General features: G+C 46.5%; 1 protein-coding gene across 2 annotated transcripts in view; it reads right to left on the minus strand.

Moving 5' to 3' along the window:
• The window catches only part of SLC2A4RG (SLC2A4 regulator), a 47,664-nt gene that overhangs the window by 14,488 nt on the left and 18,413 nt on the right, over nt 1-14,763 (minus strand). The window lies entirely within an intron of this gene.

Below are 14,763 nucleotides of genomic sequence, written 5' to 3' on the forward strand. Positions count from 1 at the left end.
CAACAACACACTGTCAAGAAGAGCAACTTCAAGCATAAATCCCTGCACAGAACTCGAAACAGCTGCTCACTGCTGGGCAAAGGCTGCCTTGGAGCCACCTACAGTTTTCTGAACTGGGAAGGGTGGGGTATAAATATTATTATTATTATTATTATTATTATTATTATTATTATTATTATTACAAACGCTCCTAGGAGTGGCCTTCATGCAAGTGAAAAACTGCTGTTCCTGGAAATAAGATTTTTCTAGCCCTCAAGGATGATGTTTTCTATATTGTGAAGTTTTTAAAAAATAAATAAATAAATCACAAAACAACGTTTATACACAACACATATCTATCCTCCGGTTTATCAACCAACTGGTCCCCCCCTTCAGTTTACAGATTAATTGCTTAAAAACAGAAATTCAACAAAACATTGGTATGTTGAGATGTGCAAACAGCACAGGCAAAGGGATTAAGGCCCAGGGGTCAGCAAACTTTTTCAGCAGGGGGCCGGTCCATTGTCCCTCAGACCTTGTGGGGGGCCGGACTATATTTGGGGAGGGGGAGAATGAACGAATTCCTATGCCCCACAAATAACCAAAAGATGCATTTTAAATAAAAGGGCACATTATACTCATGTAAGGACACGCTGATTCCCGGACCATCCTCGGGCCGGATTGAGAAGGCGATTGGGCCGGATCCGACCCCCTGGCCTTAGTTTGCCTACCCGTGAATTACGTTCTCAGGAGATTTTGCACTCTGCAGATTCCACCTTCCCCCCCCAAAAAAAATCCCTTTGTTTTTCTGTCCCATCCACGCCACAGCCTTGACCTTCCAACTTTGACTTAGCCTCTACTGAGCAGGTCTCTCCCACAACACGCAACCCAAACAGTCTGATTCCACATTTGCCTTTAGAAACAAGCACCATCTCCAGAGAAGGCACCTTAGCGCTTTGGAAGCTGTTCAATCAAAGTTTCTAAGGCAGATTTTTTCTGTACCGCCATGCATCCCAAACGCATCATTGAGACTGGAGGCAAGTCTCCCTTCAGTAGAAGTACTGACTTGGCAAAGAACATTTAACTTCTGGCTTCGCCAAAACTCAAATCCCCCCGGTTTACTATCCCTAGTACTTCAAGACTTCCATAAAAATGCCTGGCTTAAAACTGTCTATCCAAAACTTCCCTCTTGTGGCCTATCCCCACAACATCTATTCACTATGGGCAACACTAAAGCAAACAGACTAATTGGTCAACGTCTAAAAGATATCGAGCACCAGAACAACCTGGCCACTATTAGGAAATTCTGCCCTTGGTATGTTCAGTTTCCACCTCTCCATTTTGATTCTCTGGCCCCATATCTGCACAAACTTATTATTCCAAAATAGGTAAAGGTAGAGGGACCCCTGGCCATTAGGTCCAGTCGTGGACGACTCTGGGGCTGCGGCGCTCATCTCGCTTTACTGGCCGAGGGAGCCGGTGTACAGCTTCCGGGTCATGTGGCCAGCATGACTAAGAACCAGAGCAGTTCACGGAAACGCCGTTTACCTTCCCGCCAGAGCGGTACCTATTTATCTACTTGCACTTTGATGTGCTTTTGAACTGCTAGGTTGGCAGGAGCAGGGACCGAGCAACGGGAGCTCATCCTGTCGCGGGAATTCGAACCGCCGACCTTCTGATCGGCAAGTCCTAGGCTCTGTGGTTTAACCCACAGCGCCACCTGCGTCCCATCCCAAAATACAGTGGTGCCCCGCAAGACGAATGCCTTGCAAGACGGAAAACTCGCTAGACGAAAGGGTTTTCCATTTTGGAGGTGCTTCGCAAGACGATTTTCCTATGGGCTTGCTTCGCAAGACGACAATGCCTTGCGAGTTCCTGCGGGTTTTTTCCCCTTCCCCCCTTTTCTAAGCCGCTAAGCCGCTTATCAGCTGATCCGATCAGCAGATAAGCCGCTAAAAGCCGCTAAAAGTGCTAATCCGATAATCCGTAAATGGGCTTGCTTCGCAAGACGAAAAAACCGCTAGACGAAGAGAATCACAGAACGGATTCTTTTCGTCTTGCGAGGCACCACTGTACAGACGTGCTTTTACACTTGCAAGACTGGATTGTTTTGCCATCTGCGGCACTTGAGGGTCGATTCCAAAAGATTCCGCCTGAGAAACGTCTTTGCCCCGTGGAGATGGCAGCACCGAAACCGTGGCACACGTCCTCCTGTCCTGTACTCTCTACAAAGACCTGAGAAAGAGATAATCACCCCACTCATACTAACCATCCCAGAGCGCTCAACCACTGTCACAATGTGCTTCCTTCTATCAGATCAAAATGAGCAGATAACAGGAAAGGTTGCTAGGTGCATAGCTGGGGCAATCAGAATAAGGGCCACTAACTGACGGCTGATTCGGGGACTTTAAATTGTGCTTTTATATCCAATTTCCTTTTCTGCGTATACTGTAATGTTTTACTGTTGCTATGGCCATTGGCTGATGCGAATAAAGTTTTATTTATCTTATCTCCAGAGAAGGAGAGGCGCACATGAGGCTTAAAATGGAACACCCACATTTGTGCATGTTAGCACCCACCCCCTAAAGTGATGTCACAAAATTTCCGAGAGTGGGGCGTGTGTGTTCCCTTGGAGAAACTGGACTTCCTCCGCGAACAGTACAGGGAGCTCCGAGCATAACATAAACAGGCGCCGCAGCCAAATTTGCCCACAGCCCCCCTTCCACCCTCCAGCGTTCTCGCTTAACTGAAGGTCACGCCAATTGGCTGGCGAGACGCCCACTCCGCCAACCGTGACCACAAAAACAGCAACAGAGCCAAGCAGCTCTTCCTAAAGCAACTCCAAAATAACTTTTGCAGAGACCGGGAGGAATCGGCAGACTGGAAGCCACATAAACACAGCCCCGGGGCGGGGAGGAGAAGCGGAAGGAGAGGATGCCCCGTGCAACAGGAGGGGTTTGGTTTTTTTTTGGGGGGGGGCAAAGTTTGACAGAAGCCCCGGCTGAAGAACAAAACGAAGCTGAACCCAGGATGTCTTTATAAATTACAGGGGAAAAGAAGGCTTACGGGCATCGCTTGGCTTAGCGTAGACTAAATCCCACCGGCAATCAGAGTGTTTCTCCAAGACTTACCACTAAATACAGTTATGGGGGGGGGGAATTATTTACTACGTACGTTAGTGGATAGTGGGAAGTCATGATTCGAATTAAGGAGTGAAGCCAAAGCTGTGTAAAGAAGGCTTGTACTCCCTATGTAGAAGTTAATTTGAAAATATTTGTTTTTTGAAGTTAGCCCTATTTTTTTGTTTTTATTCTCTTTATGTTTTTCCCCCTTTTTCTTTCTCTTTTCTTTTTCTTTTCATTTTAGTTATGTATAATGGATGTATCTATCCGTTTGCAATAAAGAATTTTTTTTAAAAAATGAAGCTGAACCCATCACTAGCCAGGCAAGGACATGGGTAGGCAAACTAAGGCCCGGGGGCTGGATCTGGCCCAATCGCCTTCTAAACCCGACCCTCAGACAGTCTGGGAATCAGCGTGTTTTTACATGAGTAGAAGGTGTCCTTTTATTTTAAATACATCTCTGGGTTATTTGTGGGGCATAGGAATTTGTTCATTTTTTCTTCAAAATATAGTCCGGCCCCCCACAAGGTCTGAGGGACAGTGGACCGGCCCCCTGCTGAAAAAGTTTGCTGACCCCTGGGCAAGTAGGTGCACCTGCGCACAGGGCTGGCCTGCTTCTGAAGATCGTTTCTGTAACAGATTTCACGAATAAGAAAGTTCACATCAAAAATACAGCCGCCACCAATTCAGTGTTGGAAACTCAGTTAGGCACTAAATGGCTCCTGAAACCAGGGTTACAGCCACTAAAACAGAATGTCTTGTTGCCATCTGGGGGCCAGGCAGCGATAAACTTGCATCGCAGGTAGAATTCAACAAGGTGTGTGCGGAAAAAAGGGCAAGATCCAGGGATCCCCAGACATGCACCTCCAGAGGGTGAATTTCTAGCGCTGCTGCCAGTACCTCCTCCAAGACAAACAAGTGCAGAAAGCCATGAGCACATGGTGCATTGGGAACATGAGAGGCATTTTGTTGGTCAGTACTAGAGTGTTAAGTTTGGCCATTGTACAGTGGTACCTCGGGTTAGGGACGCAGGTGGCGCTGTGGGTTAAACCACAGAGCCTAGGACTTGCCGATCAGAAGGTCGGCAGTTCGAATCCCAGTGATGGGGTGAGTTCCCGTTGCTCGGTCCCTGCTCCTGCCAACCTAGCAATTCGAAAGCACCTCAAAGTGCAAGTAGATAAATAGGTACCGCTCCGGCGGGAAGGTAAACGGCGTTTCTGTGCGCTGCTCTGGTTTGCCAGAAGCGGCTTAGTCATGCTGGCCACATGACCCAGAAGCTGTACACCGGCTCCCTCGGCCAATAAAGCGAGATGAGCGCTGCAACCCGAGTCGGCCACGACTGGACCTAATGGTCAGGGGTCCCTTTACCTTTACCTCAGGTTAAGAACTTAATTCGTTCTGGAGGTCCGTTCTTAACCTGAAATCTGGGGAAAGTAGATTGAGGGTTTTGCCCCTCTCATAATGAGAGAATCCAATGAAGTTGAACTACAAGGTAAGCGGTTTGCCAAATGGCACGGCCGGCTCTTGAGCGTGTGTCCCTGCTGCGGCCAGAAAGTACAGCGACAGATGCTGAAGTTACAAAGCCAATTGCAGTGTTTCCTGTCTTGTGACATTTGCCGGAGAAACAGAAGCTTTTCTCTCTCTCACCGGTTTTACGGCTGGCTTGGCAGGTCATAAAAGCAGCAGAACTGAATTATAGAGCTCCTTTTGCTTCTCTCCCCCCCTCTCTCTACCTCCCACCAGCTTAGAATGCGCACCTCACATTATATGGGGTGTTTTTTATGCTTGAATGTTGGAAATGGGGGACATCACATCATGGTTGCTAGGCTGCTGCCTTTGCTGGTTTGTCTGCTGAATAACTGAGGAGGATACCTTTGCCTGCAGAAAAATCAGTGTGGGGAGAGCTTGTTTGTTGGGCTGCAGAGCAGCCAAGTCACTCTAGGTGCTTCTGCAACAACACAGCCAGACCTTCCACCAAACCACAAAGCTAGGAGGAAATGTGGAGGGGTGGGGGTGTCACTGTGCAACTTTGGTGGGGGTGGGGAGGCGGGGAAGGAAGCCTAGTCCATTGCCACACTCCCCAGCACACTTGCTCTGGAGAGAGAGAATCTAGAAGCCGTCAAAATATATAATAATAATAATAATAATAATAATAATAATAATAATAATAATAATAAATAATAATAAATAATTTTATTTATACCACGCCCTACCCAGTTCAAAAACTGGGCTCAGGGTGGCTAACAACAAATGTAAAACACTTAACTATAAAAGCAGCATAGAATACAGTATAAAAACATGAATAACAATAAAATTCAAAAATCAATTCAGGGGAAATAAGCACTGGATAATCCCCAGGGCTAGCTGGCTGAACTGGTCCTATTATGCAAAGTGGGAGACGCTATGCTAAACTAATTTCTGCCACTTGCAGAATTTGGCTGTGCTCAGCACAAAATCTGGATTGCCTGGGTGCAAATTTTAATTTATTTTTTTTAAAAAGCAGGCAACACCCTGCTCACACATTCCAGGCTGCAGAGGCTGTCAAAGCCATCTTGGGCTTGCGGAAAGGCCTGATCCAGGAAGCTTTGCTCAGATAAGGGGTCAAAGGACTCCCCGGTGCACAAGTGTAAACAACGGCACAGAGGCTCCTCCCTCCCAAACTCACAGCCTATCGCCTCCCTCCGGCTGAGCCGCACCAGCCAATGGGAAGCCGGTGCCTGAGCGATTTGACAGCCTAGTGCGAAATCTGGGCTCCCCTCCATCCCAGCGATGGAGAACCTCGGCTCTCAACTCCCACATGACTTCCTGTAGCAGCAGCTCAGGATCCCAGAAAGGACAAACAAATAACGCATTTCTCTTCCGTCCAAGCTGCAGGAAGCGGCTGCCAAACATCCAAGCTGGAGAAAGCAAAGGCCAGAAATGGAACGTCCTGTTTCCAGGCCTTTAGCAACCAAGTTGCAAAGAAAACCAGGCAGGCTTTGCACTTTAAAAGAGAGGCCCGTCTGCAACGGTTTCGTTTTGGGTCCTGCATCACCTGCCACCGCTCTTAAGACCATACAGTGGTACCTCAGGTTAAGTACTTAATTCGTTCCGGAGGTCCATTCTTAACCTGAAACTGTTCTTAATCTGAAGTACCACTTTAGCTAATGGGGCCTCCTCCTGCCGCCACGCCGCCGAAGCACGATTTCTGTTCTCATCCTGAACCAAAGTTCTTAACCTGAAGCACTATTTCTGGGTTAGTGGAGTCTGTCACCTGAAGCGTCTGTAACCCGAGGTACCACTGTATTTAGGACTGGAGGCTGCAGAATCGTTATGGCCCTGCTATCCAAGCACACTGGAAGACCCCAGCTGGTTAGATAATGCCAAGGATGTTAGGATATTTCCATTCCACCTTAAAAGGGAGCAGGCTGTGAGTCACAGAGTCTGCGTATTTCCTGTTCACAGGATGTTTATGTTGTCTGTTGCTTTCGTTTCTCTCTCTGTGCTGGAGACACTGACGCAGGCAGTCATGTCTTTCTTTGTTCTAAGTCCATTGAATAAAACTTGTAAACAATGCTCTCCTGAGTGTGACTTTTGCTGTGACTATCTGCTGATAAGAGTGTGCATGAGCTCTGGAATGTGACAAGATATTTTCTAGAGACTCATGTCGCTAATTGCTGATACTGCGTGCCTACGGGAGATCGATGGATCGTCCGGCAGACGGCTTGGGGCCATGATGGACTTTGTCTCCCTGGCAGTATCCCAACAAAGATCACAGGATTTGGCCCCATACAGGACGGCTGCATATTCCTGTATTGCCGGGGGGTGGGGTGGACTAGAGCAGTGTTTCCCAACCTTGGGCCTCCAGCTGTTTTGGGACTACAATTCCCATCATCCCTTGCCACTGGTCTTGCTAGTCAGGGATGATGGGAGTTGTAGTTCAAAAACAGCTGGAGGCCCAAGGTTGGGAAACACTGGACTAGAGGATCCCTCAGGGTCCCTTGCAATCCTGGGATTTTATGCAGCTCTGCCAGATGAGGCCAAGGGCCCGTCTGGTCTACCATCCTGTTCTCAGGTACGTCCAAAGTCCCTAATCCGGCCTGCCGGTTGTTTTAATACTGCCCCTATGACAGTTAATTTCCTGGGGTGAAATTCTAAAAGGAGGTCAAGCATTTTAACCCTAAAAAAAGAGCTCAACAACTTTGGGGGGAAATCCAAAAAGATGCTCAACAACTTCAGTCCCAAATAAGGTCAACTTTGGTCGGCCCGCAGGCATGTTCACTTCATCAAATCTGGCCCTCTTTGAAAAATGTTCGGACATCCCTGCTCTATGGGAAGCCAGAGCAGGATCCGGGTGAAAGAGCCCTCTCCTCTTGTGGTTTCCAGAAAGTGGCACTCAGAAGTGTTAATAATAACAATAACAACAACAACAATAATATTTTATTATTTATACCGCACCCATCTGGCTGAGTTTCCCCAGCCACTCTGGGCAGCTCCCAATCGATACAGCATTAAATATTAAAAACTTCCCCTTCAGATGTCTTTTAAAGTTAGGATAGCTGCTTATTTCCTTCACATCTGAAGGGAGGGTGTTCCACAGGGCGGGCGCCACCACCGAGAAGGCCCTCTGCCTGGTTCCCTGTAACTTGGCTTCTTGCAGTGAGGGAACCGCCAAAAGGCCCTCGGAGCTGGACCTCAGTGTCTGGGCAGAACGATGGGGGTGGAGACGCTCCTTCAGGTATAATGGGCTGAGGCCGTTTAGGGCTTTAAAGCTCAGCACCAACACTTTGAATTGTGCTCGGAAATGTACTGGGAGCCAGTGCAGATCTCTCAGGACCGGTGTTATGTGGTCCCGGCAGCCACTCCCAGTCCCCAGTCTAGCTGCCGCATTCTGGATTAATTGCAGTTTCCGGGTCACCTTCAAAGGTAGCCCCACGTAGAGCGCATTGCAGTAGTCCAAGTGTTGCTGCCTCCAACTGTGGCATGAAGCCATTGCTATCCCCCTCCTCCAGGAATTTGCCCTATCATCTTTTACGGCAATCTCAAGTTGGCAGCCACCACTGCCCTCCTGTGGCAGAGAGTTCCGCAGTTCCACAACATGCTCCGTGAAGAAATTCTTTTATCTGCCCTGAATGTTCCAACTTTCAGCTTCCCTGGCCGTCCGCAAATTCTAGTGTTATGAGAGGGAGAGAAAAAAGCCTACAGCTTAAACTGAAAATGGCAGAAAGCTAGAAGCCTGGTCACCTGCTGTGACATAGGGGCGATTTCTACTGCTTTGCAACTCCACAACAAGTGTTCTCATCGGTAAAGAGCTGTCCAAAAATGATTCAGGACATGAAGACCAATCCTATGGCAAAGTTCAACAGAGCTTACTTCCAGGTAAGAGGGATGAACAGTTAAGCCACTCTGAGAATTGGAGCTCCTGGGCAGAATCCGGGACCAGGGAGAAGAGTCGGCAGAAGAAGATTGGAGAAAATTTAAGGACTATTTACAAAAATACTGTAAAATTAAGGAATGTTGAATGATGCTGGATTGAAAGTAGTAGATAGGTAGCCGTGTTGGTCTGCCATAGTCAAAATAAAAAAATTCCTTCCAGTAGCACCTTAAAGACCAACTAAGTTAGTTCTTGGTATGAGCTTTCATGTGCATGCACACTTCTTCAGATACACTGCGTATCTGAAGAAGTGTGCATGCACACGAAAGCTCATACCAAGAACTAACTTAGTTGGTCTTTAAGGTGCTACTGGAAGGATTTTTTTTATTTTAGCTGGATTGAAATTAAGTGGTTTCAAGCTGTAACTATGATAAAATGACTTTCTTTCTGTAAGCAAGAATTTAAAGCTATGAGATAAGGATTTGCTGTACAAACAATTTAAACTGGGTATACAAGAAGGGGAGGTATGAGGAGGTCGGGGAAATAAGTTACAAGAAAATAAGTTGTGAAATTTAAGTGTTTTTAATATTTTTATGTTTGTTTTTTCTTTTGTTTGTAAAAAATTGGAAACTCTAATAAATATCTTTTTTAAAAAAAGAGAGAGAATTGAAGCTCCTGAACTGCTCTTTGACCATAATTATAAATTATTATTATTACATTGTAGCTCCGGGAGCAGGGTGTCCTAACAACTTTCAGTGTCCTTAAAACTATAACTCCCAGGTTTATAACACACATCTACTTTCCTTTAATAAGCTCAGGGTATGTATCCATGGGATTAATGCCAACCCCTTATTTGACCTGAAAGGAATATATACAGTGGTGCCCCGCAAGATGAATGCCTCGCAAGACGGAAAACTCGCTAGACGAAAGAGTTTTCCATTTTGGAGGTGCTTCGCAAAACGAATCTCCTATGGGCTTGCTTCGCAAGACGAAAATGTCTTGCGAGTTCCTGCGGGGGGTTTTTTCCTCCCCCCCTTTTTCCAAGCTGCTAAGCCACTTATCAGCTGATCCGATAAGCCGATAAGCCGCTAAAAGCCGCTAATAGCGCTAATCCACTAATCCGTCAATGGGCTTGCTTCGCAAGACGAAAAAAACGCTAGACGAAGAGAATCACAGAACGGATTCTTTTCGTCTTGCGAGGCACCACTGTATATATATATATATATATGTGTGTGTGTGTGTGTGTGTGTGTGTGAGAGAGAGAGAGAGAGAGAGAGAGAGAGAGAGAGAGAGAGAGAGAGAGATAGGGCACCATCCGACTACACACCACTTTCTGGAAGGCACACACAGGTCTCTGCCCAGAGGAACTTACAAGTCTTCCATTCAACACAGGGGAAGACACAGTTCAGGGCAGTTATTTGTTTGTTTATTACCATAAATTGGTATACCGCCCTTCATGCATAGAACTCAGGGCGGTTCGCAGAATGAAAACACAAAACAAGAACACAAAAGACGTAATAAAAACAAGAACAAAACAGACCCGTAACACCCTCATTCTTCCAAGTTATGCGCACTTAGGCTTAGCTGTCGAATGTTTAGGAACTGAATGAAGGATTTTATTATTACGGTCACTGACCAGTTCCGACTCACTTACAGTATCAGGAAAATCATAAAAAACACCACAGGAATACATTGAATTGCAATTGGGTACAACAGAGACAATACAGATATAGCAGCAGTTAAAAATATGTATTAAATCTTGATCACTAAAATATAACCTAAAATTGTCACTGAAAAACCTTCATCATTTTGGTAGTACAGCTTGTTCTCTAAGTTTTATGGCAGTCACACAGAATTTGGTGATCTCTAGATCCTTGTCCTCTACCAGGAGTTTTAGACATTGAAGTTCGGACCCATTTGGAGATTTTTGTTTAACAGGAGTGATAAATGCCGAGCGTATATCCCCGTAGAAACAGCAGCGTAACAAGACATGAGAGACAGTTTCTACCTCCATCAAGCCGCAGGGGCAGACTCGTTCCACATACGGTTTACCCTCGAATCTGCCCTGCAGTAAGGCAGATGGCAGCACGGTGAATCTAGCGAGGGTAAATAACCGTCTTTATTTGGGCATTTCCAATTTTGACCAATAATTTGCCAGGGTAAATCCTTTCCCATTATCTTGTATTGCTGGGTGTTTATTCATCTTGCTCACGTCACGTGGCATTGCAGTTCCACATATGTTTAGGAACTTTGGAATTAAGGATTTAAAGAAAAGGTGGATTTTGGGGGATTTGCAGTGGAGGGAAAGAGAGAGGTAATAAATTGCTTCCTTCCCCACCCCAAACCCTCCAGGCACACAAAAGGAAAATGAGCCTGCACACCCAGTGCGCAAACACACCCAGCGCACCAGGCGGGAGCAGGGAGACAGAGGGAGCCAAGTGGGCCAGGGGCCAAGCTGAGCTGTTTACTACCACACAGCAATGCCTTAACAGGTCTCTCTAGACTGCTCTGCATTGCAGGCACCCAGAGGCAACCCTCCGGGACGGCCGAGTATCAAGTTACCCAGTCCTTGGAAGGGAGGGTTCAGTCCTTCCGCCCTGTACTGGTGGGCACATGTGTACACACACACACACACCTCTCTTAGCAGCTACAGAAATGCGCTCCTCAGCCAAAGTCCGGGATGGCGATGGAGAGGAGAGGGAGGAAGGGAACAGAGGACGTTTTGCAACCGGGTAGTTTTGGCCCGGAGGCTGCTTCCTTCCTGCAAAAGCTTGTATGGTGCGCAGCTCGACCGCCCTACACCGTTTAACAAGCCCTCCACGTAAACGTAAGAATGGCATCACTTTCATGGAATCTGTAGAGGGGACCCCAACGGTCATCTAGTCCAACCCCCCGCAAGGCAGGAATTTCTCAACTAAAGCATCGCTGAGAAATGCACAAACACAACCTCTGCTTAAAAGCTCCACCACCTTCCGAGGGAGACCGTTCCACTGCTGAACAGCTCTTGCCATCAGAAACTACTTCCCGATGTTTAGTTGGAATCTCCTTTTTTGCAACTGGAAGCCACGGGTTCAAGTCCTACCCTCCGGAGCAGGAGGAAACAAGCTTGAGTTAGGTCTGGATTACCATATACAGTCATACCTTGGATTACAGATGCTTTAGGTTTTTCGTTTTTTCGGGTTACGGACGCGCCGAAACCCGGAAGTACCGAAACGGGTTACTTCCGGGTTTCGGCAGTCTCGCATGCACAAAAGCGCTAAATTGCACTTTGCGCATGCGCAGAAACATCAAATCGCAACCCACGCGTGTACAGACGCGCCACTGCGGGTTGCGAACGTGCCTCCCACACGGATCACTTTCGCAACTCGAGCGTCCACTGTACTATTCTTCATAAAGCTGACTTGTAATGCAAAATAAAAACATGTCCTTATAGACTTGAAAGCCGAAGTGTTCTCACAACGGACCCACACTGCAGGAACCAGCACGCAGGACCCGAGTCACAATCGCCCTCCCTCCCCTCCTGTGTTTTCCAGCAACCGGGATTCGGAAGCATTGCTTGCTGCAGAGTGCAAGATGTGCAGAGCACCCCTCCTGATGCCAGCAGAGTGTGCCAAAAGAACAGAGAAACACCAAACAGTTGTACTAGGAAGAGACAGCTGCTTTAGCGACAGTGTAATGCAGTTTCAGTTAGAGTTGATGACCTGTTGATGGCATTTTACCATTGTACTGTTGAGAGTGTATAAACTTAAGGTCTGTGTGTGTGGTTTGGGAGCTGCACGGTCAGGGGAAAAACAATGCTGTCCAGGGTTGCAAAGACTGCAGAGAGAATAATTGGACGCACTCTTCCCACCTTGGATCAAATCTATGCTTCCAGGTGTCATAAGAAAGCTGCAGAGATAGTGCAGGACAGTGCGCACCCCAGAAACGATCTCTTTCAGTTTCTGCCTTCTGGAAGAAGGAACAGCGTTATAAAGACTAGGACTAGCCGCCTGAGAAACAGTTTCTATCCAAATGCGATTTTGGTTTTAAACACAGTGTAAGGAGTCTGCATGGGAGTATATTATATTTAAAGATGGGGCATCAGAGTTTTTAGGGGGCTAACCAGATTGGGATTGCTGGGATAGCAGGCTTGTTGGTTTTTGAATGTCTTATGTAGATTTTTCAATTTCGTTGTTCTATATGGGACAATGACAATAAAGATTATCGTATCGTACCATCTCCTTTCAGCATACAGACTATGCTCTGGCCAAGGGGCAGGAGCCAGAGAGCAAACCATAAACACAACAGCATAAACCTAAACCACTGGTGCCTGTTGCTGGCAATAACAGACAGTAATCTTGGGTACCACGCAAGTGCCTGAAAACTCACTTCCCAGCTTGCCAAGTTGACTTTTCAACCTGTCTGCTTAAAATACAGCCAAGATCCGGACATGTGCAATTCGTTGAACGCAGCAAACTACCAATTGCAGACTGATATGCTCCAACATCTTCACAATCTGTCCCTTCCCCCCCCCCTTCTGTTTTCTGGAAATCATGGGAGCTTGCGCATTCCTGCCGTTGGCCGTTCCAAAATTCTCCAGCAAAATTCTCCTATCTCCAGCTGCGGAGGCAGGGCATCGCCATCCCACCAGGTGGCGCTCCAGCCACGGCCACCTTGCTTAACAGCAGTCCACACACACACACACACACACACACACACACACACACACACACCGCGGGCAGAGGAAGTGGCATCCTGCCGCTCTCGGCTCCGGCAGACAGCAAAGCGAAGCAGCGCCTCCTCTGCCTGTAATCCAAGAAGATTAAACACACACATAATTTGCTGCCTGCTTTAAGGCCTATTTTTAGCCCAGGTGCTTCCCCTGGCACGGAAAGTGACGTGGCCTGCCAGCATGCACCGCACTGCCAGCTCGGGGAGCTCACAAGTGGCACCGCTGGGCATGGCCTGCACACGCCTGCTGCAGCCGAGAATGCCCGCCACAAGCTTGGGGCTGACAGCTTGTGCAGGAGGGGCAGAGGAAGGGGGAGTTCAGAGACCTGGAGGCCTTGGGAACCTGAACGTGGAGATCAGGGGGGACAAAAATCAATGATTTTTTTAAAAAATAAAAAAATAAAATTGGATATTTTTAAATTTACATTTGATTTTTAAAATTCCTTAAATCTTTCTAAAGATGGTTTTTTATTTAAGTTACATCAGACTCCAAAGGCTATTCATCAGGAAATAAGGATTTGCTTTAAGTTTTTCATGTGTGCTAAGAACTCAGTCTAAGTTCTTTTTTATATAAAAAAAAATGTTGAACCACATCAGCTAACAAACATGTATACATATGCTATAATGTTCTTGCTGCAGTTAAATAAATGGTTTACATTGTTATTAAGGAAATGATGGTTTTTCTCCTTCCAGTAAAGAACAGCAGAAAAGTTGTCCAAACAGAAACAGTTAACTTATTAAACCTTACAATAATGTCCTAATTATCGGTCTATGTATTTCTAACAATATAACCAAATCAGTAATTTTTGATGTAACTGACAAGCTACTCTAAAAATTTATTATTCCAAAAATGAAATCTTCATCTGGTTGTAAATATTAAGCTTATACCAGCAAGAATAAGTCTTTCTTTAAAAAAAAAAAGATTTAAATCAAGTCTTACTGACGAGTGATTTAAATCGTGATTTAAATCAAATTCACCCTGGCCTCAAGCAATATCCTTTCAACAAAAAACTGAAGCTGATGTCTCCTGCACCCGAAGCATGTGCTCTACAGATGAACTGCGGCCCATCACTCTTGAGCGATCCACCTAGCTCTGCTCAAAATGCCTGCGGTTCTTCAGGGTCTCAGGCACAGCCTTGTTCCCAGGAGATGTCAGCATTCGAACTCAGCTCCCTCCATCGTTCCAGCACTCAGTTACGCCAGCCCACCCCCATTAAACTGAAAACTCTGAAGGCAGAGAACTCAGGGTGCAGAATAATCTGGGACATACATGGGAGTATGAAAGGGGATCATCTGCAGGCCACCCCCCAGGAACCCAAATTCTGCAAGCAGAAAAGTGGGATTCTGCAACCCGCAGAACACCACACAAGCCGAACAAGTTTGCAAAACGTCTTCTCCTGAGTATACTTTTCATTTAATTAATCAAAATGTTCACTTATCAGCCTTTCAGCTCCTCAAGGCAGCTCACAATCGCAAGATAACACAAAATGCCACGTGGAAATAAGAGGAAACCACAGCCAGGCACACTCACAGCATGAAGCGGCGGTGTGTGTGTGTGTAGGAAAATATTCATAAAACACTTGGCAAACGGGGAAAAAG

This window comes from Podarcis vaucheri (genome assembly GCF_965113315.1).
Source record: "Podarcis vaucheri genome assembly, chromosome: 6".
Taxonomy (NCBI): Eukaryota; Metazoa; Chordata; class Lepidosauria; order Squamata; family Lacertidae; genus Podarcis; species Podarcis vaucheri.